This window comes from Sciurus vulgaris, assembly GCF_902686455.1.
Source record: "Sciurus vulgaris genome assembly, chromosome: 12".
In the NCBI taxonomy this organism is placed as follows: domain Eukaryota; kingdom Metazoa; phylum Chordata; class Mammalia; order Rodentia; family Sciuridae; genus Sciurus; species Sciurus vulgaris.
The window spans coordinates 75,360,617-75,385,808 of NC_136473.1; positions in this window are offsets into that span (position 1 = coordinate 75,360,617).

Consider the following 25,192-nt stretch of genomic DNA (forward strand, 5'->3'; position numbering starts at 1 on the left):
CAGTGGAAAACGCCACTTGATGGATTATATTTTGGGTTGGAAAGTGAGGCTAATTCAATGTAATGAGAGGTGAATGGGACTTCAGGCCCCAACCTCAGGAGACCCCTTACAAAAGAGTCTGCTCTTTCAGTCATTAATTTTTTATGAAGTTTAATAGGCCTGAGCCTAGAGACCTTCTGTGGTGTTGATTAGCTTCATATTTCTCTCATTAATGTAGAATCTGATTAGCTCTTATAAAAAGCATTTCATCTCAGGCCCAGGCATGGCAAGCACATTGTTCTGATATTAGGAATTGCAAGTTTGATTCACTTGAGGAAAGAGACATCCACAGGGACAAAGGCCCTAGACTCTTGCTGCCACAGGATGAGAGCACTAGCAAGCCCAGCTGTCTCTCATATTTTGCTGACTGCAATAAGAACCCTCAACATTTGGACTGGGGCAACCTCACTGGAGGCCAGTGGAGCTGTTATACTGACTTACGGTAGGCAACAGCCAGGTATATGTCAGTGTTCCATCAGAGAAGCAAAACTGGCATGAGTGAAACAGAATCAGGGTGTATTACGGTGATTAGGTGCTATGTCATCATAGGAGCTGGTGGAGCAGCCTACTGTGCTGGATCTTATGTTCCACTGGAAGTTGCTGTAGGGCAGCCAGACCAGTAGTCAGTAAGGAAAGTTGGAGCATGGACAAACGAATGCATAAGCACAAACCGGAATCCCTCTCTGTTTCTTACCACCTCTAATCTTGATGCCATGGCTGACCCTTTGCCGTGGAGTTGTGTATACAATTGCCTGAGACTCAGAGAAACTGAAGAAGGAGATCAGCTGCTTCTCAAAGAGTTGAGGTCCCGGAGCTGCCTCACACTAAGATGTGTCAACTGATCCTCAGAAATGCTGAGGCGCTGCCACAGTGCTGAGATCCTGCGTCAAACTTCCTAGAGCAAACACAGTCTCTCCTTCATTTCTGCCTTCCCATCTCAAGATTCTCAGTGGCTAACACTAACCAAGAGCCATCCAGGGAAGGGTATTCTGGGAGATGACCCAGTGTAGCTAATTTAACAGAGCACAGAGTCACACAGCCAGTCCTAAATAATGCACATTAAATTGTACGACTTGGTGCCAGGGGTGATCTCTGCTGTACAAATACAGGGCAGATGACAGAGGGCACCTCATGAGGACCCAATCCTGGAGAATTGCTGGGAGAATTTAGGCTGAAATAATTTTTCTTTCAGCAAAGATTATAAGATACTCAGAACTATCTATACTCTAGGAACTTTAAAAAAATGAAAATAGGAAAGATAATCATTTTTAAAATGATGTAGTGTTTCCTAGTCTATTTTCTCTTCCACTTTCCATGAAGATCATTTCATTTATTCTCCTGTATGTCTCCTCCCCATCATCAACTGCAGGGTGCTTCCTACTTCACTGAGGAAACTGAAGCATTCTGAACATTGCAGACTTCCACCACCACTTCTAGTCTCTTAAGCCCCTCTGCACCCATGCATCTGCTTTCCCTATTCGTGTATTTATCCTCCTGCTAAACCAACACCACCTCCTACTTCTTTCACTTGCATACATAAGAACAAGGCTCTACAATCTCCCTATTTCACCTGCATCATTAGTTTTTCTCTCTGTACTTGATTATTGTTATCAGCTTACAAACAAGCTATTACTATCTCTTTCTAATAAAATGAAACTTCCTTTTGCTATGCAATATATCTGTTGAAACATCTAGGGGCATTTGATTTGCAGTTTTCCAACAGTCTGAATTTTGTTGACAGCCTATTTATGGTGAAATTCAATATTTTCTTTGTTCTTTGCTTTTCCTTGCAAATTGACAGCTTGATCTAGTTTACATCTGATCCCTTCAACAGGACGATAGATGGTGGTGTATTCTTTCACAAGGAGCCCCATAATGTGTATTTGTGTTGTTTTTGGCGATGTTAGCAACTACTGATTTTCAAAGTCTGCATGCATGAATTTGTTAGCACAGGGATGGAAGAAAAACCTATAGATTAGAAGAGATTTGAAAGATATAAATATATTTAAAAGTGGGCACTCTGGTGTCTAGAGGTGTACAAGTAACTGATAAAATCATAAAGAAACACAAAGGGGTGAAGATTCTAAAAATCAGGATACTGTATATGGGACAGGGATTGGAATAGGGATGTGACATGTTGAGAGGCTTCTGGGGTGGCTGGCAGAGTTTTATTTTTTGTTCTGGGTTGTGGCTAATGTGGCGTTCACCTTATAAGAATCTGATAGATTATGAGTTTGTTTGGTGGGATTCCTTTATGCCTCTTTTATTTTATAGTAAGAAGACGTCTGTCTCTGATTTCACAATGCTTTTTTTTTTTTTTTTTTTTTTCAGTGCTGGGGATCAAACGTAGGGCCTTGTGCTTGCAAGGCAAGCACTCTACCGACTGAGCTACATCCCCAGCCCTTGCCTCTTCTTTATTAAAGTAAATCCAACCTGGCCTTTGTCCCCAGTGTTACACTGGAACTTCTCTCATCAAAATAACCAACTGCTGGGCTGGGAAGATAGCTCAGTTGGTAGAGTGTTTGCCTTGCAAACCCAAAGCCCTGAGTTCGATCCCCAGCACCGAGAAAAAAAAAAGAAAAAAAAAAATAACCAACTGCTTCCAGTTGCTCAATCTGTGGTCAAGTCTCAAGCCTCATTTTATCTGCCCAGTTGGTGACGTCATTGTCTATTCCCTCCTGCTTAAACTACTGTGCTCATTAGACCAGTGCAAAACCCTACACACTGACTTTCTTAGTCTCCACGTTGGATTTGCTTTCTTCTCTAAAATCTTGTGAAGTTGGACTACCTGAGGCCTCAGTTCTTGGCCCCTTCTCTTTTCTATTGCCACTCACTTCCTTGGTGATTCTTTCCAGCACAATGACTATAAACAATATTTGTCTACTGACAGTTCACAAATTTACATATTTTCAGGTAGAAATTCAGACTAAAATAGCCAAGTACCTAACATCTTTAAGTGGGTGTCTAATAGAATCTCATTTAACAGATACCCAACTAAACTTCTTATTCTCCTCTTCAAACTAGCTGCAAACCATCTCTTCCCTGCCTAAGTTAATGAATGACATCCCCAGACTTCCAACTGCTCAAGAAATGAAATTTTAGAGTCATCAACGTCTTCTCTCCTTTCATATCCCTCATCAAATCTGTTAGTAATTCCTACTGGGTCCATCTTCAGAAAGCATCCATGATCCATTCCACTTCTCCCCACTGACAGATACAGCTACCACCTCCATTCAGACCACAGTCCTCTCTCTCCTTCTCAGAGCAGTTACTTCCTTTTTTTCTTGTCTCCTCATACTCTCCACACAGGACACTCTCAGGACAGCAACCAGAATAAGTCTTTAAAAATGATCATCAGAGCATTTCACTCTTTTGCTCCAGAGTTCTCAATGTCTTCCCATCTTACTTAAAAGTCAGAGTTCTTACAATGCCTTAAAGTGATCCATCTGATCTGCCTCTCCTAGCTGTCTCTTGACTTCCTGTCTGACTTCAGTCCTCCCTCTTCCTTCCTCATCTGGGACATCTAGGCCTACTTAATAGTTCTTCAACAGGCCACCTGATACCTGAGAACTTTTGTCATGGTGAACTCTTCCTCCAAATGGCCACATGCCCCATTTTCTTGTGTTCATTCAAGTCTTTGATTGAGTGCTATCATGTCAGTGAGGCTGTTCTTCATGACTGTATTTATACCTCCAGGTTCTCTCAAAGCCCCAGACTCCATTCCGTTGCTACCAGGGGATTGCCCACCTTCCCTTTTACTATATTGGTTTCTTAATTTATCATGTCGAGGGTTTGATGCTTGTCTTTCCACAGTAGAAAATAAGTTCCACACGAGTAGCGATTGTTGCTTGCTTTCTTCACTGATACATCTTGAGCATGATGTTTGCCACATGACTCATAATAAGAATTCAATACAGATTTGTTACATGAATGATTGTAAGGAAGCATCCTACTCACTCCAAATTTCTGTTTTCTTTTCTCCTCTTGACTGGAAACTTGGAGCAAAAGAAAAAAAAAAAAAAACACGTAAACTCTGAACTTTTCAAAAACTGAAGGGAATAATAGATTTTTAGTCACTTATACAGATGTTTCACACTAAATGATGTTTTGAGTTCTCTAATGATTTGGTCTATGATCTCTCAACTTGCTCTTTCTGAAAGGCAAGCATACATTTAATGAGTATAGTACCTATGTGCATTCCCCATGAAAATGTGTCTAAAAAAGATAAATTACAGAATATGAGTAGATAGCTCTTTTTTTGAGAAGTAGTATCACACTATTAGTGAACAATATTATTTAATTGCTAGCAATATTTATTTTTATATGACTCATCTTTCCGATTTGAACATAAACTATTTATATTTTAATGTATTATCTGACATCCTTTTACCAAGCTCACAATAGTTTTCATACATAATGGACTCTGATCAATAAGAAGATATATTCATTGACTTGTGACAAGGATGCTGAATTCTACAGAGAACAGGACAGATGAAACCATGTGCCTGGAAAATGAAAGGTATATACAGAAGGAATTGATTACGTTGCCTGGCCTTGCTACAGCTACTCAACCCAATAATAATCACGTCTATGTTTCAAGTCCTTCAGAGATGGTCTCAGCATCCCCCACTCATTGTTTACATGAAAATCTAATCTTTAATCTGCCTCTCTTTGTCGATTTTCAGTGCAGATCAAGTAATTTTAACTGTAAGACTACCTACAACACACACTTCTCTGCTACTGTAGTGATGCAAGTCCCTGTTTACTGTTCCATGGTTAATCAGGGTGGGGGTGGTCAGGCTGAGAATGGGAGTCCGGATATCTGCCTACTTTGAGATTACATTTCAAATCTAAGGATTTATTTTTCTTTATTGAGGTGCTAATATGGATATTTAGAAAGCTAATTGCAATTGGGGAAAGACTAGTCACCTCCAACTTCTTGAGACAAATACTCAAATATTTACTGCTTTAAGAAGAGGAAACCACAAGATTTTTCAGTTCATAATTCATCCTTAAGCTCCAACAAAAAAAAAGGGCTGAAGTTCTGAATTAGGCTTCTGATGCATGGCTATTTAATGTATTCCTGATTCTGCATTTACTCTGTTCTGTCTGGAAAGGATGCAGAATTTGCCATAATGAATGACCCGAGCAATTTCAGCTAATGGCCAGAATTGAAACCTTTGATAATCCCAGGTGAATAATGTTGTCTCAACAGACTGAAGGAGTCTTTTACCTGTCTGACACAATGATAGATGTAATTAGTTAACAGGGATAGTCAGAGGTTTTAGTGGAAGCATTAGCAGAGATTGCTCAGGTCATTCTTAATTATGCAAATTCTCCGTCTTCTTCAGACAGAATACAAAAAAATAAAAAGAGTAAACACAGCTGGATGAAAAGATTTCAGGGAATCCAGAAGCTAGGAAACTCATCAGAGAAGTGATTATGCAGCCCTCAGGCTGGGTAGGAGGAGAGGAAATAGCCACAAAGGAGGTCTTAACTGTGGGCAGTCCCTACTTGTAGCCAAGTCAAAACAGCTGGGATGCCTGCTAAGGATGCCTGTCCTAAGACATATGTCACCTCGAACAGCCATGACTGAGAGAGGAGTACTGCAGGCAGTGTGAAGCCATTCCTAAGCAGCAGGCTGTCTCCCTGGGGAGGGTAGACAAATCAGTGAATTCAAGTCTTCAGAAGCACGAGCCAGAGAATGATGAGTTGAGTTCCAGAGGACTGAATAAGCAAAGGAAGACAGAGCTACTGAGAGTTCTCCCCAGCTCTAAATTAGCAGTCACCTTTGAATCCACTGCTCTTTGACTTTCTCTGCCTTTCCAATGTGAGACCCTGCATGCCTCCACTCTGTGTCCTAGTAAATAGTCACAGCCAGTGTCAGATCTGAGAGAAGGTGCATAATGCAACATGGCATCAGAAACAAAGGACTCTGCATCCGGCGTGTTTATTTTTCTTGTAGGGCTTTGACACGTCAATGGTTGTCACCCGTGGTTGAGTGAAATCTTGGCAAGAAATCAATTTGATGTCCAGCATCAAGCAGCTTTCTTTAATGTCTCTGGAAAAGGCAAGAGGGACTTTGCATCCTTGAGGAGAGTCAAATGAATGACCTGGGGTCAATCACTCAGGCTTGACAAGGATCCAGCTGGTCCCCAAAAGCAGTCAAGAGGAGTAAGCATTTAGGCAGTAACTTGCTGGTTGGCTTAAACAAGCTTCAGAGTACAACACTGGGAACAACTGATGTCTCTCTTTGCCTGGCACGGGGGCGGCTAATTCTAGGACGGGACTTTCTAGCCTCTCTCCTAAGATTTTCTTTCTATAGCTTGAAGGAGGTAAACCAATGAAAATTTGTCATTCTAGAGAACTTACAACCAAACATTTGTACATCATGAAAATGTAAGTTTAAAAGGCAAAAAATGTCCACATGATGGGTGACTGTAGTTGTAATGGGAAGCATCTGAATTAGGATTATTCTGCCCTGGGCTTAAATCCTGTCTCTTCTTTGCCAGCTGTGTGACCTCCCAGAAATCACATAAATCCTATGAGACTAGGCTTCCTCATCTGTAAAATGGAGTTCATAATGCCTACTGGAGAATTAAATGAGTTAGAATTTAGTACACTTAGATCTGAAGGCATATTTTTATGGTGAGAAAAAATTTTGAAGTTACATTAGGGAAGAGACAAATCCTAATATCTCTCATTGTTTTTTTTTTTTTTTAAGAAATAGAACCCAGTGCACAATAGTTTTTACATGGAAACCAATGTACCAATGATTATATTCTATGAATCAAAATCATATATTTATTTTCCACTTTTGTGTTATATTTTGAATAGAGTCCGGCCTAATTAATATTATGTCTATGTGGTTAACAATACTGAAATGATCCAAAAGGTCAATTTAGAAGAATTGCCCCATTTTCATAAGAAACTACTTCCCAAATAGATATCCTTCTGGGAAATTTTTCCCAACAGGACACTAGGGATTTACTTAACAAGAGAGAATCTCTGAGGTGGGGGTGTAAGGCTATATTTTAGTCAGCTCTATAGGTAATTATAATGCGTACTCAAGTTTGAAGCCACAGCTCTGAAAAAATTTTGAATATTGTTCTTTCTTTCAAAATGCAGTTTATCAAATTCTTTTTTTCTATCAAGGATGTAGCTCCTTTCTCTCTGATTCTTTTAGGTCAAGCCACTTTGTCATCTGTTCAAATTCAAGTGTTTGAGAACAGCTAAACTAATACACTTGAATATTGTCTTCTTGATAGACAACACCAGTTGCTTTGGCAAGGCACAGAGAGGGATAGGGTGAAATAGAACAGGACAGGAATCTGTTTCAATATGCATCTCAAAATCCTAAAGTAGTGCCTGGAACACAGTACCTGTTCAGTAAATATTTACAGAATATGTGAATGACCATGGTTGGCAAATTCTGTTACAGTGGTTCATTGTGTTCATTAATGCCTCTGGTTGAGCATAACAGAAACCCAGTGAACTAGTTTAAACAAATAAAAAAGATGGCATTTATCAAATCTATACAAATGCCTTACAGAAGCAAGGAACTTGATTCAGGGAATGAAGCAGGAGTGGAATCTTTGAAGTCTCCTTGTCCCTCATTTTTCCCTTTTTTCCTGAATTTGGGTAATTATTTTCTAGTTCCCACAGAATGGATCAGTTCCCATATCTTCAAAACGTAACAATAAATTCAAGAGTGCCTCGTATTAAAATCCATCATTGAAGACTAACTAGATTAGGTTAGTCTGATTCAAATTCCACAGAGGTAAGGATTACGGTTTGCATAGTCCAAATAGTCTTCCTCCAATCATCTTGAATTTTTTCAAGTGTCTTAGATTTCAACATTTGAACATGACACCCCTACCCATTTTAACTACAATAAGGGAAAGTGGCATTGAATTAGAAGATATTGATTGAAGACCAGAGAGGTGTTGTACACATGATAGATGTCTCAAATCTTTGTTCATCAGTTGATTAAACATCATGGCAGAATGATCTGTGCCATGGCATCAGGTAATAAAAGAATAAGTATGATCTAATCTTTGCTTTGAGGAAAGACAGAGTTTAGTTAAAAAAAAAAAAAATCACAGGACCTGAACACAAGAAAATCTCAATCCAAGTAGTACATATCAAGTATTGGTAAGTAGAACACACAGTAGATGTTGTGTGAGCTGTATCATCAACACTAAAGGCAATGGCCGTAACTCAGTTATGATTAGTAGCCCCACAGGGATGTTATGAGCTGTCTGACCCATCACAAGGTATTCATTCCCTTTAATAGAAATCTTGGCATACTCTCTCTTCAGGTCTTTGTATCAGAAATCACTATGTAGCTTCAGGCCCATGGGTATTTTTATTTTATGAATATTGTGATTATTAACTTAAAAGAACAACTGAATTCTGAAACTACCTTTAAAAACTCTGTAGGACCTCCTGGTTTGTGTCATACACATGACTCCAATCTTCATCGTATTTTATTTTCCTCTATTTTTCATTATACTGGAGTTATTCAGGTTTTTACATTGGGGTGTTAGTGTACATATTTCTACATACTGTATATTTCTTTATATTTTCTCAAGTCCTTTTCTGAAATAGTTTATAACCAACCAAAAACAAACAACAAACAAAATAACCCCCTCTGAACTCTGTTCTTGTGGAGTTCCTAAGAGAGAGAGCCAGAAGAGGCTTTATAACCATGTTTTGCTTTGATCCCTTTCATATTTTTACCATCGGTATTTGGGCAATATAGAGGAGGACAAATTAATTGGGATTAAGTTACTAGAAACCCCTTTGGTAATATAATTCCATTTTTCCAACTGAAAAATAACACTTATACAAAATGAATGTTTGTGCTATACTGGTCAATAGAAATGTTGTTTAATAATTTAGGTCTACGTGTATGTTCTTTTGGTGTTAGGGACATGATAATAGTTTCTGATGGCAACCATTCAGCAAAAGTGATTAAGAAGGTTGCCTTGGAAATAATAGAATTTGAACACTGTGAGGAATGCTTTTTTGTTTTGGCATTTTCTATAGAGAGTTAGCTCAGCTGTCCACAGCATCTGTGTCTGGTTAGCTCAGTTAATTAGAGCATGGTGCCATAACACCAAGGTCATGGGCTTAATCCCCCAGTGACTCCTTGACTTTGTTTCTGTGCCTTGGCTGATGACTGTGTTCAAATATGTGGACTGTGTGCTCTGTGGGAACCATTGGAGTCTCTGAAAGGAATAGATCTTAATAGCCTCTCTGGGCAAAGTCTTCCAAAAATACACTTTAGAGTGAACAGGATGCTAATATTATCACTTATCTACCACCTATGAGCCAGTTCATATTCTCTCTTTCTCTGTTACTATGTTTATGTATATGTGTGTATATGTATAGATATATAGTGTACTCTTATGAACACATATATACACACACACATACATATATATACATACATAGGCATCTGTATATACATATATATACATATATGTATACACTCACATATATACATGTATATAGTAACTATTTGATAAACAGCATCCTGTTTGTTCACCTTCAAACTGCACAAGATTGGCCTGAGGAAGAACTGGGTGAAACTACAAATAACCCTGTGTAGTCCACATATAGTCCAGTTCCACTGCTGGAGAAGTAACTCAAAGCACAGTCTGTCTTTGTGATGGGTCAGTTAAACCTACTTGCCTTCTTTGCATGCAGAAAGGACCATGCTTTCATTAAAGTGAGGCACCCAGAATGTGGCTCATCCTGAAGTTGGATACATACACTCTGGGATCATCAATCAATTCTCATTTGATTCCACAAAGCCCCTTTACTGAAAAACATCCAGGCCTTTCGAACCAATATGACTCATGGGACACTTCTGATTAATACCAATCAGGTTAATGGCTTAGCTATAGTTAATGGTACCTGCTCTGTAGCTGCAACAACAAGAATTAATAACAAATCCCCCACTCGTTTTTGCAAATCAGAGGAAGGATGCTAAGGGCCGGACGAGCTCTAATCTTTATGATTTAATGGAATCGTGTTAGAGCACAGAGACTGCAGAGATTGGGAAACTGAAAAAATTCTCTGTCACATCCCTGGCTTTAAAGACCTCAGCTCTTTCTAATACTCTGTCAACAGCTCACTGTCACCGGGGCTTTACAGGACAGCACAGCTCTGGTGACAAACCATCTAGAAGCAAGATACAAGAGCAAGTGGTTCATTAGTGCTGCTAACACATATGAGTTTAATCTCTGTGGAGGGGGACACAAAATTTAACAGACATCTTATCATAATGAGCTGGAAAGTATGTCTTAAGGGCAAGGGGATGATTCATTTTTTTCTCTGCTGGTGACCTTTACCAATTCAATGTCACACACTTCATATGCTGAAACATTTAACATTGGGCAGTTCTGGGATAAGGAATTGAGGCTTTTTGTAGCTGACTGTAACATGTCACAAACCACCAAATATCAGGCATCAGCACAACTTGAATTTGGCTCCCAAGGATCCCTGAAATACTTAGCATTGGGGTTTGTAGGAATCAAGCAGCTTTGTGGCAGAGAGGGTTAGGATTGGGGTAATAAATATTGGTTGAAGGAGGGAGACCTCTGCATGGAGAAAGAGCCAGTTCCAAGCTAGAGTCTGGGATGTGGGGAAGGACCTTATGGGGGTGAGCGTAAGTTGGGGGAGGGCTCCTAGTTAGGTTTTATTTTAGCTCTTGCCTCAGTCTACATTCTAGGGAGTCCATATCAGTCTCTCACTAGACCACAGTGAGAGTAGAGCAGACATAGGAAAACTGAAGTCAAATGGAGAAAATTCTCAGGTATTATTTAGAAGAAAAAGAATCAGTTCTGTCCACAAGGATAGAAGGTGACTACAACCCAGGTAGGATATACAACAGCCAGTCAAAGAATGCTAAATATTTCAGGAATTCTTGGGAGCCAAATTCAAATTGTGCTGATGCCTGATATTTGGTGGTTTGTGACATGTTACAGTCAGCTACAAAAAGTCTCAATTCCTTATCCCAGAACTGCCCAATGTTGAATATTTCAGCATATAGAGTGTGTGACATTGAATTGGTAAAGATCACCAGCAGAGACAAAGAATTTGGGATTCTTATAGTTAGCTAGAATGCTAACATTTGTATTTGCAAAATTGTTTAATACAACTGAGAATCATTTCGACAGCAGACACCAAGCATGCTGGCCCAGGATCCATGGCAATAAGACTCATTATAGACTCAACCTGTGGGTGGAGAAGATGTTCCAAAGGAGGCTTCTGATCTGGGCCAAGAGTGATTGGTCAGAGTCAGTGAGGACAGGTGAAGAATCTCAACATGGAACTAACCCAGTCACTACTGGGTGGCATTTGCAAAAGTTGCCCTCCTTACATGCTGTGTTTATTTTGTTTTCCTGAATGTAGAGTCTAGTTCTTTAATGTATACTGCAACCTTAACTTATTTTAATACATTCCATACAATAATATCACTTTGAGAACAAAGTGTATACTCAACAAAATCTTTGTTGTCTGTATTTTAATTCTGAACTGTTTTTCCTTAGAAAGTATTCTGGAAATATTTTATGGAGATGGTAGGTTTAGAGTTAAATGATTGTTTATGCATCTCAAAAGAACCTAAAAGAAGATTGTGAGGGGTTGGCTCTGTGTGAGGAATCCTTTCACCAAGGTACAGAAGTGAAGAATCAGTGACAGGCTATGGATTATTTTTACTGCCATGTCAGCAGGAATTTCTTCTATGCTTCTTTCTCAAACAACAACTAGAAAACACAATCTGGACAGTTAGTCCCCAAACAGAAGCTGATACCCTATGTCCAAATGATAGCTGGACAGTATCCTTGATAGGCAATTGTAAATTGTAAAGCCATTTGCTGTACTATTTATTTGACCAATTTGATATATCAGATACCTCCCTACCTTCTTCAGCATTGAGGGGCATAACAGCACTTATAGTAACTTTGATAGTGCCAGAATAGAGATCCTGTGGCTAAAATCTGTTATCTGTCCAGCACTCACAAATCCATATCTGTAATAACAGCAAAGTCTGTACTGCTTACTAGTGCAGCCACTACCCTGCATATGGCTATTTAAATTAATTTAAATTGAACAAAGTTACTCAGTTTTTCTAAAACATGAACCATAATTCAAAGGCTAAATAGTCATAAGTGGCTAGTAGTTACCATATCAGACAGTGCAGAATAGCACATTCCCATTACCATAGACCATGCTATTGGACAGCATTAGATTAGACTGTTTGTTCTTGGTCCTCCAGCACCTAGCATTCAAGGAGAGTTTGGTGACTGTCTAATATAGGCCTGCTTGTCTGAAACAAGGATTCTGAGCTCAGACGTTTTCTGCTTTACTCTCTTACCACCCCAAGACTTTCTGTGGTGCAGGCTTCCTTTCTACCTTTTCTCTGTTCCAAATTCCTTCTAGAAAAACTAAAGGTATGATTCCAAGTACAGAGTTTATAAAGAACTAGCTTTCCTTCCTTCCTTCCTTCCTTCCTTCCTTCCTTGCTTCCTTCCTTCCTTCCTTCCTTCCCTCCCCCACTCCCTACCTCCTTCCTTCCTTCCTTGCTTTCCTGGCTTGTTTGGCCTAGCGCAGGGTATTTTTGAACTGTCAGTGAATGCTAAGAGAATGTGACTGTTCCACCTGCTGTTTAATGAGAAGAAATTCAGAAGAGCTGAAATGGTGGAATAGCTGGGGGACATTGACTTTGAATGTCTGATTCTGTCATCTAGAGTTAAAAGGGAGCAAAATGGAAAGCCACTGGGATAGTTGTGCAAAGGCTTAACTCATCTGGCTCTCATTCAGTGAACAGGGAAGAGAATTGTGAAGGAAGTCAACATTTATTGAGTCCCCCACAATGCCCCAGGCATCTTATAGTAACGTATAAGATACATATTATTTTTTCCATTTTGGAGAATTCAGATTCAAAAAGTTGGATAATTTGTTTAAGGCCAAAGAGCTAGTAAGAAACCATTATTTTATAACTCATCTTTCTTCCCTTCAAGAGCTCTTTCAATTACTGCAGGAAGTCTTTCAAAAACTGGGTGACCTGGAGATTTAAACTGTATATGGAGGAAAGATCCTCAGCACCCTAAATTGAGCACTCCATTTCTAAACCCTTGAAGGAAGAAACTAGGAATAGAGCATTCACAGACCCAGGCTTTGCAAGCTCATGGAATACTCTGTAGATGTCATTGGGGAAAAGGAGAAAAGAGACAACCTTTACCTGTTGTGAAGTATAGTGTGTTGATTTTGTGAAATCCTTTTTGTGTCACTCTGTTGCCAGCTCACTGTAGGTGAATCCAGGACAAAGTCCTTAGGGGCCTGCCTGGTACAGAATTCTTTCCAACACAGGATATTTCTTTCTTTCCTGTTAGTTTATAAATTAGGGCTTGAACATTGACATTGCCAGTTAACCTGTGGAATTAGTTGTCTAGGTTTCTGGTTGTGGGCTATCCCCACAATGTAGAAAAAAATCAAGGTTTCTTTACATCACAGACATTTCTGATGCTATATTTAATGTTTGTGGGCAGTTTAGTAATTTTAAAAATCTTCCACTTACATTCACATGTTCTCACTAATATCCTGTGAGTGGATATAATCATTCCCTTGTTACTGGTGGGCAAAAGATGATATAGGCTAGCCAAGGAACTATGTGAAATCACAAAGGAAATTGGAAGCCTTGAATTTCATTATTTTTTCCAAGAACAGTAGGAAATAAAAAAAAAAAAAAAAGATAAAACTTAAAATCCAGGCCCTTCTAAGTCCATCACCTTTGTCCATTTGTCCTCTTCCTGTTTCTTATTCTTTGTTTAGATATTTCTAACTTTCAAGCTGTGGGAGTTATTGGTGCAGGATTGCGAGTTTTGTGATATGAAACATACTCAGAGTCCCCTATGTCAAAAAAACAAAACAAAAAAATAAGAGAAGACAGAAAACAGGAAAAACTTATGTCTTGTCCCAAAGCATTAAGGATCTGGACACAATTCTTCATAAAACTGTTAGATAAATGAAACAAGCCAATCAGTCAACTTGATCATTCATCTATAGAGAGGCAGACTAGAGGTTTAACTAAATTTTTCTTCACCAAATTCTAAGGTTATTGTTGTACCAGGTTTAAACTGCTCAGGTTAAGAAAAGAGCAAAGATGCAACTTTGTCTAGTAAACTATATTAACAAATGTTTTGCAAGATACCATACTGGGTAAACTAACACCCATGTGAGGAATGAAATTTTACCTTTTTTTTTTTTCCTATTCATGAATTCACCAAGCCAACAGATGAAAGTGTATTTGAAACTTAAGTGCAAACTAGAACTATTAAAGCTATTAATAATAATTAGTATTTTGAATAAAAGATTCATCCATCCAGCAAATATTTAATGAATTCCTATTATGTATGTAATATTTTCTGCTGGTTGCCTTACTGACTGACTCACAAAAGTAAAGCCCAGCAGAATAAACTAAGCCAAGACGTGAACATGTCTTTCTTTTTCACTGTGGATTTTTCAGATAATTGCTTCAATACTTCATCCCATGGTACCTTGCTGATAAAGATTTATCTTCCAGGGACACAGGTGTAAGGAAATGCAAACCAAAGCTTTGCCCTCCCTAGATGTCTCCCTAGAGTGACATCCCTACAAACTAGGAAAGAAGAATCATCTTGCATCATGAAATTTTATTTCAGAGGTGCAGGACTGGTGAGAGACCCTTTTATAACATTTTCCAGGATGACATTAGATCCATTAATTACCTAATCCTCATATGCCTTATTAGCCCTCTTAGAACCCTTTATATGCCTCTAATCCCCAATATCCTAAGGGCCTCAGAATTGGGACTAAAGTGCTTTGGTCCCAATTAGGTCCACGTGTGGCATATTGTGCTATAAATCTCTGCAGCATATTTACACTAATTATGAACATTAATTATAAGGGAGCCCTGGGAGCTTAATGCCCATTCCAAAGTCATGCTTGCAACTAAGCAGAGTTTACAATCTAGGAAGCACAGCAAGGCAAGTTAAGATTGAAGGGTGAAAAGAAGGAAGAAAAACAGACATAGAAACAATCAAAAGAGTGAGGATAACTAAGAACAAAGGAGTTTTCGAGCATAAGAAAGAAAGGCAGAAGTCCACCTCGGTTTGCATATGTGGGGCACAAGTTCAGAGCTAAGTATTTGGCCAGTAGCCCCTGAAATCTTCTGTAAGATCAGAATTGGTCTCAGGAAACCAGCATGAGGCTGAGTCTGCAAATAAGGGTTAAATAACTTTAGCCTGAGTCTGCAAATAAATAACCTTAGCTGTAAAAAGAACAAAGTTCGAGGCTGGGACCAAGAAAGTGCTGTACTTGGAAAGAATTAACTTATAAAGATATTAAAAAATAAATATTAAAAATAATAGTCATTTATTCACAAATGCACATATGTGCTGGGTTCTGTGTTGGGTAAGTGTAACTCACACTTATTATGCATCTATAACATGTCAGACACTATTCTAAACACTTCAGATGCATGCCTACTTTGAATTCCATAATATGTAACTAGTATTATTATGACCATTAGATAAGAAAATGAAGGCATTGAAAATATATAGCTCTCTCAAGAACATAGCTAGCAAGTGTCTAAGCAATAGTCTTTGGAACTTGGTTTCTAAATCCAGACTGTCTGCATCCAGACCCCCAAATATTCTCCCTCAAATAGGTATTAAAAAGTAAATGGAGCATAATCTTGCCCATAGAGATATTTCTAGTTTAAAGGAAATATTTAGATAATTATAATTAGGAGGAAATAAACAGACATGAATGAAAATAAGGTTTCTGCACTTCACATGAACTGGTAAAATGTCAAAAGTAGTGCATTGTGCTGTTATTTATATAAATTGTAATACCTGGGACAAACACTAAAAGATAAACTCAAAAACACCACAGACAGAACATAATTAACTTCTTTTAAAAAAATGGTTCAAAGAACACAGAGATGCAGGAAAAAGAAAAAAAAAGGAAATAAGAGGCATTTTTATTAGAAAAAAGAAGTAAATTGTTCTTATTTTCAGACTATATGTTTATCTATAGAGAACATCCCAATGAATCTATTTTTAAAAATTCTAGAACTAGTTATGAGTTCAGAAAGGATATAAGTTATAAAATAAACTTTAAAATGGATCTTTAAAAAGATATAGGACCACTATGCTGAAAACTACAAAATACTCACAAAAGAAATCAAAGATCTAAATAAATGGAGAGACATGCCATGCTCTTGATTTGAGAGTCAACATAGGAAAAATGTCACAGATCCTCAAACTGACATATAGGTTTTAACACAGTTCTTGTCAAAGTTCCAACAGAATTCTTTTTAAATATAGATAAGATTATTCTAAAATATATATGAAAATAAATACATGACACACCAAAAAAATGCTACTTTAATCTGTTTTATAAATGGAGAATACATTGAGAGAAATCGTTAGTGCTGGTTGCAAGTTAAAGTAATCAAGGATGTGTGGCCAAAAGGTAGATACATTGATCACTGAGACAAAATGGAAGACCCCAAAATAGACAAATGTAGTTAACTGCTTTTCCACAAAGTGTAAAAGCAATTCAATGGAAGAAGAGCAACCTTTCAATAAATGGTACTGAAAAAATTGGGCATAGGCCAAAATATGAACCTTGACCTAAATCTCACACCATAAAAAAAAAAAAAAATTAGCTCAAACTTTATCACAGAATTAAAGGTAAAACAGAAAAAGTATAGAACTTTTAAGGGGGAAAAAAAGAGAAAATGTTTGCTATTTATAGCTAGGCAAAAAGTTCTTAGATGTCGCACCAAAATATGATCCATAAAAGAAAAAAATGATAAATTGAACTTTTTCAAAATTATAAACGTTTGCTCTGTCAAAGACTTTGGTTGAAAAGAATTGCTACAGATGGAGAAAATAACTCCCTAAGCACATGTTCATTCAAAAGGCTAGTATCTAGAATACAGAAATAACTCAAAACTCAACACTAAAAATAGCCTCAGCAATCCATTTAGAAAATGTGCAAAAGACAAAATAGGACATTTCACTGAAAAGAATATATGGGGGGAAAACAAGCACATGAAAAGATGTTTACCATCATTAGACATCAGGGAAATGCAAATCAAAGTCATGAGATATCAGATCTATCAAAATGGCAAAATTTAAAAATGTATCACTAAATGCTGGTGAAAGTACAAGAAACTGGATCACTCACATATTGCTGATGTGAATATACAAATAACATGATGACTGTGGAAAAAAGTTCATTATTTTCTTTAAAAATGATACATGGAATTTCCATGTGGCCAGCAACTTTACTGCTGGATTTTTATTCCAGAGACATGAAAATATATTTATATAATAACCTGAATCTGTTTTATAGTAGTTTTAGTCATAAGATTCCAGATTAGAAACACCCAGATGTCTTTCAACAGATGAATGGTAAAGTAAACTGTGATATATCCTTCTCTACTATGGAAATACTACTTAGTAATAAGAAGGAACAAACTATTGGTATATTCAACAAATTTGAATGAAACTATATAAAATCATGGCTGATGAAAAAAATCAAATTTCAAAAATTTATATACATGTCGTTTTATACCTTGGAAGAACAAATTAAAGAAATAGAGAATGCATTAGTGGTGAAGTACAATGCCAGAAGTGAAGTACAAGGAATGGTGGAAGAAGGAAGAAAGAACAGTAAGAATAAAGTGGGTGTGGACATCTGCGGAGGGTTTCAGCCACGGCCAGCATGGATGAGAAAAGTGTTAACTGCCAGAGGATGAAGTTGGCTATAAATCAATTAAATACCCATAAACTTATCTAATCAATAAAAACACAAGAGCCAATACTCTTTTTAAATGAGAGGGGGCATGACGGATTGGGCCATACCAGCTCTGGCCTCTAACAAGATGGAGTAGCCCAACTCTCCTTTATTTTATAGTCACACAGATAAAGGGCCCCAGACTGGGAGGGACTTCTTCTATGATGAACAGGATGGGGTGGAGTTAAGGGAGCCATTTGCTCAGGGAAACTAACATATAACCAGATGGTAAACCACTCCCACACAGAGTCACATACTTCCTGGCAATCTGGACCAGTCCCACATGGCTGTCAGTTCTTGGGAGTCAGGCTTCATTGTCCCATGGCTCAACCACATCTGATTCTACTATATAAGGATGGCTTCCTACAGATACAGAAGAGCAATACAAGGGATCCTCTTGAATATCAAAACGATATGTCTCCTAATTGTATCAATGTCAATATCTAGGTTGTGCTATTGTACAGCAGTTTCACAAGATATTACCAATGGAAGAAACAGAGTAATGAGCACCTGGTATTTCCCTTCATTTTTTCCTCACAGTTTTAAATTGGTATTTTAGTCAGTTTTCTTCACCACTGTGACCAGAAGACCTTACAAGAACAATTTTAGAGGAAGAAAAATTTATTCAGAGCTCACAATTTCAGAGGTCTCAGTCCATAGATGGCTGACTCCATTGCTTGGGGCCCAAGTGAGGCAAACATTATGGTAGAAGGGTGAGTAGAGAAAAGCCACTCAGGACTTGGCAATGATGAAGCAGAGAGAGCTTGGCTTATCAGGGACAAAATATGAACCCCAAAAGCATGCTTTCCATTATTACTTCCTCCAGCAACACCTTATTGCCTACAGTTGCTATGAGTTAATCCATTCAAGTGGATTTCAAATGCACTGTTTAGGTTTATGCAATCATTGCACCTCAACTTTCTTTTATTCTTTCAAACATGAGCTTTTCAGGGACACCTCATATCTATACCATAACAGTTGGATCTTATATTATCTAAAAAGTAAAACAAAACTAAACTGAACTAAATAAGATATTTGTCTTGCTAGAAAAAGGACACTAGTGGGAAATTCACAGAATCTGAATAAAATCTGGTTAAAAGTAATGTACCAATATTGGTTTTTAGTTTTGGCAAGTAGACCATGATTTTGCAACTTGCAAGCATTATGGAAAATTGGATAGAAAATGTTTGATAACTCTGGGTATCATTGCAACTTCCCTGTACATCTAAAATTGTTTCAAAATAAAAAAGTTTACTTTTTATAGATAATTTATTTTTAAAGCAAAGTCACCAATAATATATGACAGAATTTATAAAATATGTGGAAGTAAAATGTATGTCAACAATTCCACAAAGGATGGAAGAAAGAAACTATGTATTGAGTTGTTGGGTTCATACATTATTTATGTGATGTCATATTTTTTAAATTACACTATGATATATAAAAAGTATGAACTGTAAACACAAGTACAACCACTCAAATACATAGAGCTAATCGGTCAATAATAATGAAATGAAATAGAATTTAAAATATGATCAATTTAAAGTAAGACAACAAAACAAAACAAGAATTGGGTAGGACTCAAACAGAAAACGAATAGTAAGCTATATTTAAACGTCAATAATTAAATGTAATGTAAATTACATTTAAATTAAATGTAATGTAAATTAAATGTAAATGGTCTAAAATCAAATTAAAAAGCAGAGATTGTTAGATTGAAGTTTAGAAAGTCAAGACACAATTATGTGTTATCTGAAAAAGATTTATTGTATACAATATAAACTATTAGTATATGAGTATGCTTAAAGTAAAAAGATAGATAAAGGTATGCCTTGAAGACATTCATCAAAAGAAGCTTAAATGACTGTTGATATTACACAAAGTTAACTTCAAAACTAAGAAGAGTTGTCTCTTGGTATCTGTGGGGAATCTGTTTCTAGACCTCTCACAGATACCAAAAACCACATATGCTCAAGTCTCTTATAAGAAAAAAAAAAGATGTAATTTTTGTACACACAAAATTACATCTCTGGCAGACTTAAAATCATCTCTAGATTACTGGTAAGGCCTAATACAATGTAAATACTATGTAAAATGTTGACTATTCTGTATTATTTAGGAAAAATGATACAGAAAAATTCTATAGATGTCCATTATAGATGTAATTAAAGAAAATGTTTTTGGATACTGGGAATTGAACCTAGGGATGCTTTATGACTGTGCTTCATTCTCAGCTCTTTTTACTTATTTATTTTTATTTGAGACAGGGTCTCACTAAATTGCTAAAACTAGTCTTGAACTTGCAATCTTTCTGCTTCAGTTTCCCAAGTAGCTGGGGTTATAAGAGTGTGCCATTATGCCCTGATACGTACAATTATATTAAAATATTTTCAAATCAAGTTTAGTTGAACCTATGGATACAGAACTTGCAGGTAGAGAGACCCATTTGAAGGACATTAAGTAATGATTATGGCATCAATTCATGAAGATAATATAGTCATTTTTTTAAGTATATGCATGAATAAGAGAATCTCAATATATATGAAGCAAGATTATATAATTAAAAGAAAACCCATAATTATAGTTGGAGAATTGAGAGTATTAGTAAATAGAAAATCAATGGAAATGTAGAAATATTAATAATATTGCAACCAATTTGGTTTAGATGATACTGCCAATATCAGAATTAAAGAGGGGACATCATTACAGATTCTACAGGTATTCTGAAAATATTATGAGTAACTTCATGTCAATAAGTTAAACAAATCATATCAAATACACAAATTACTTAAAAATAAAAATTACCAAGATTGATTCAAAAGGAAATAGTATATCAATGGTACATCATATTAATTATCTCTGTAGAAAGATAGAGATAGATAAATAGATCTTCTTTGGAATTTAAACTTAAATATTTTACAAAGAATATTCTAAGTGTGTTTGCTTGTGAATTGCATCAAACATTTAATGAAGAAGTGCTACCAATATTAACCTAACTTTTAGAAAGTAAAGAAAGGAAGACTTCTCAATTCATTTTATGAGGCCAACATCGGATACTATCTTTTCTCCATCTATTAAAGTAATCATATTACTTTCCTTTTATTCTTTTTTTAATACTAGTTACATTTACTGCTTTTTGAATATTAAAACTAACATTCATGGAATTTGATCATGTGGCATTATCCTTTTTAGGAACTGTTAGATTCAGTTTGCTAACTTTTGTTAAAAATGTTTGCAGTATTTCATTGCAATGTCTTTATCTGTCTTTGTAAAAGAGTAACTCTGATAATGTGATTTTATACATATATTATTTTATTCCTATGATATTCTGTGAAAGGTTAATTCTAATGATTATAGGAATAGGTGAGAGGTTTCCCAGGGCTAAGAATAGGGAAGATTGGGAAGGTACATAAGGCAATCTATTACAGTGAAGAAAATATTGTACATGTTGAATATTAGTAATGTTACATAATTATTTGTGTATAAACATTTGCAAAATTCACTGAACTGCACACTTTAAATAGATACTTTTATCTTAATAAATTAGAAGAAATGAAAATAATTGTCCTTAAATATCAATAAACAAATAGAAAGTACAAATTGTAAAACACCCTATAAAAATAGGAGAAAATGAAGTGACCTAGAAATAAATCTTTCAAAATATGCATAAAATAGCAAGATATATAAAGGAGAAAACTAATAATTAATTAGAAATGCAAATAAATGAGATCTATTTGTGAATGGGAATAAACAAGGTAAAAATCCTCTCCAAATGAAAATAAAATTTCAAGGCAATTCTAATATTAAAAACCACATTTTTTTAGAGTTTATAAACTGATGCAAAAACTCAAATAGCAGGGCAAAGTCTATTCACTTTACCATGTTTATCAATACTAATAGATCTAGCTATGCTATGTACATACATGTGAATTTCACCTTTATGTATATCTATAAAGCACCAATTTAAAAATAAATATAAGGAAGACCAGTAGAATAGAGGAAGGGGAACAGAGGGAGAGTAGAGAAGAGGGAAAGGGACTGTACTAGAGACTTAAGTAGAGCAAATTCTGTGCCGTGCTTGTATGATTGTATCACTCAAACCCCAAGCTATGAATAACTCTAATGAACTAATAAAATAAATACATAAATAAATGAAGTAGGAGTGAGGTATTTGTTAAAGGATAGTAAAATTACACATGAAACAGTACGGTACATTTACAAACAAATTCCTGCCTGTAATGTCAAAGCGAATTACAGAGGTGGTGTTTTAAATCAGAGGAGCAAGCACCATCAATCAACGAATGATGGGCTAGGATTATTGACTGTTTATGAAAAAGTGAAGTGAATCCCATCCCACACTACACACAAAAAAATCATTTCTAGGTATACTTAAAATTTAAATGCAAAAATAAAAAATCATTTTGAGGAGAAAATATAAGAAAAAGTCCCCATAAATCTGCAGTAAAGAAAGAATTTCCCAAATAGCACATATACAACAAACTATAAAGAAAAAACATTTAAAAAATTAAATAAAATTAAAAGAATTTGTGTCATGTGTAAAATTACTGATCAGAATATAAAATGCACTCCTTTAGAATAAGAAAAGACAATTAAAAAAATAGGACATATATTTGGACAGGAACTTCACAAATGCAACAATATGAATGACCAATAAACACAGGAAAGAAGTTCAATCTCATTTGTATTAAAGTCAATATACATTAGAATCAAAAGCTGTACACTAAAACTACTGTTGGGGGAAATGTGAATTATCATTTAGTGCTGGCCAGTATAAAAATTGGCACTTTGGAAGGCATTTTGGCATCGTGTACATAATCAAGACAGGAATATTTCATAACCCATTGCATTTCTTGCATTATGGACTTATGTTGATGTGTATATGATTGTGTATTATAGCATTATTTTTGACAGAAAATTGAAACAATTATTATCAAGAAAAGAGGGATAAGTAAACTGTGGTTTGGTTAAGCAGTGAAATGCCTTGCAGATAATAAAAGAAAATAAATCTAGTCAGGTGTGGCGGCATTCGCCTGTAAGCCCAGTGGCTCTGGAGGCTGAGGCAGGAGGATTGTGAGTTCAAAGCCAGCCTCAGCAATAGTGAGGGTCTAAGCAACGCAGTGAGACCTTGTCTCTAAACAAAATACAAAAAAGGCTGGGGATGTGACTCAGTGGTTGAGCACCCCTGAGTTCAATCCCTGGTACCACCCAAAAAAGGAAGAAAATAAATCCAATGTGTCTGAAATGTCATGAATTAACTTCAAACCCAAAGTATTAACTGCAAAAAGCAACTTGCTTACAAATACACAGTTTATATGCAAACCGTATGTTCAAATAAAATTAATATACATTTGCAAGTATACAAAATAATAACATATATTGAGTATAGATACAGGAATATATAGAAGTATAAAAAGCATGCTAATGAGACACCATAGACTTCAGAATAGAGACTGCTGTGCATAAGAGGGAAGGTGAGTATAATCATGGAGGAGGGAAGCCCTTAGTTATACTATATCCTTACATTTATTTGAAAATAAAAAGGATGTGGAACAAATATGTTAGCATTTGATAACTTTTAATGGTGTGCATATTGGGTTTCACACATTATTTCCAACAATCTTTGTTTATTCCATTTTTTTTCTGAATTGTAAAAATATAATTCTCAGCGGAAGTGGTCCTCTACCATATCTAGATGTCCTGGTTTGGATGGAGTTCTGCTCTGAAGACAAGGAATTACCTGACTATTGTCAGCGAGTTGAGTGTTGGATTTTTGTCCTAGAATTGGCTGTTAGTGCTAATGGCAATTGTAATTACTTTCTGGGTTTCTTATATCTTCCCTTTTTAATTATTTTTAGATTTTTTAATCCTTGCTTATACACCTCTGCTAACAACCCCTGCATTAAATCATCCTTGGATGAACTGTCTCAATGGAAGTGAATAGCTCACTGTGACCCCACCTGCTTCCTCTGTGGGGATGTCTCACAAAGAAGCCTTGGTGTTTTCATGTGTTTTAGATCATGTAGGTAGAATGGCTGGAGATCCCAGCCCCTAGAAAAGCCAGGCTGAGAAAAGGGCCTCTCCTACCCTCTTCTCCTGACTTTGTAAAAATTAAGTAAATCAGAGCTGACTTACAGGCAGCTCCACCCTTGCCCTTAGATCAGTGAGACCTTGGAGAAAATTACCTGACCTCTGTCTTTCAGTTTCCTCATCTAGAAAATAGGGCTGTCACTTGCCTCTCAAGTTGTCATGAACATTAAATGAGGCATGTGCCTCCTGCTCTAAATACCAAGTATTAGGACTTTTGTGGGAGTCTGACTTCCAAGCAGCTGCTAAATCCAGATAGGTCCTGTGGTTCCCAGTCTCCCTTTTCCATCCCTCTGCCTCTGATCAGCCTGATTGTCTACTTCCTTTACACAGAGCATCCTAAAGGAGCCAGCGTTGTAATAATATCAACAAACAAGTTAGGAAGAATTACCCTCCCATCTCTCTTGTAAATGTCGACAGGTTCCATCGTTATATTACAATCCCAATTAAAGAGAAATTCCCCACAAAGCCATAAACCTAAAATGAAAAAAAACCCTATAGGGATGAATAAGCCTCTTCCATGAACAAACCTGCTATTTATCCTTTTTTTTGTCACTGCTTGTGTGCGCTCAAATCCCCACTGAACCCATCTTGCAAGCTGATGAAGAAGTAAAGCTATGGCATCCATCGGTGGGTCTGTCAAGACTTTACTTGTAACGAGTCTCCCATGGATTTGATTATTATTGGGTATTAATTATTAATGGTTTTTCCTGCAGGAGGCCTGTGGGGGCTTCTTTCCCCTCCACCTCTGTTTTGAACTGGAATTAAAAAATAACCAAAAATCTCCCCCAGAGGAGCAGAGGGAGAGGAGAAAGAAAAGAATCAAGGGAATCCCTCAGTCGTCTTCACCACCGGCTCCACTTGGTATTCTGGGGCTGTTCTTCATAATTAAGTGTGGGGGAAGCAGATCTGCACTTGCTACAGGGTCCTCCAGCTGTAACCCCTTCTCTCAGAACCACAAAGGAGAAACAAAGCGCCCTTCTGTCTGAATGCTCTCCCCCTACCCCCACTATCCCTGCACAACCTTGTCTTTTTTGGCAATTAATTTCCTTTGATGGTTATGTTAATTTTGATGGCTTCCTAATGATCAGAAATATTTGGCAGATTAACATCATTTAACTTTCCTCTCCCTGGGGACAGGAGACAAGGGGGAGGGGTGCTAAATGGTGTGAAACAGCTGGAAAAG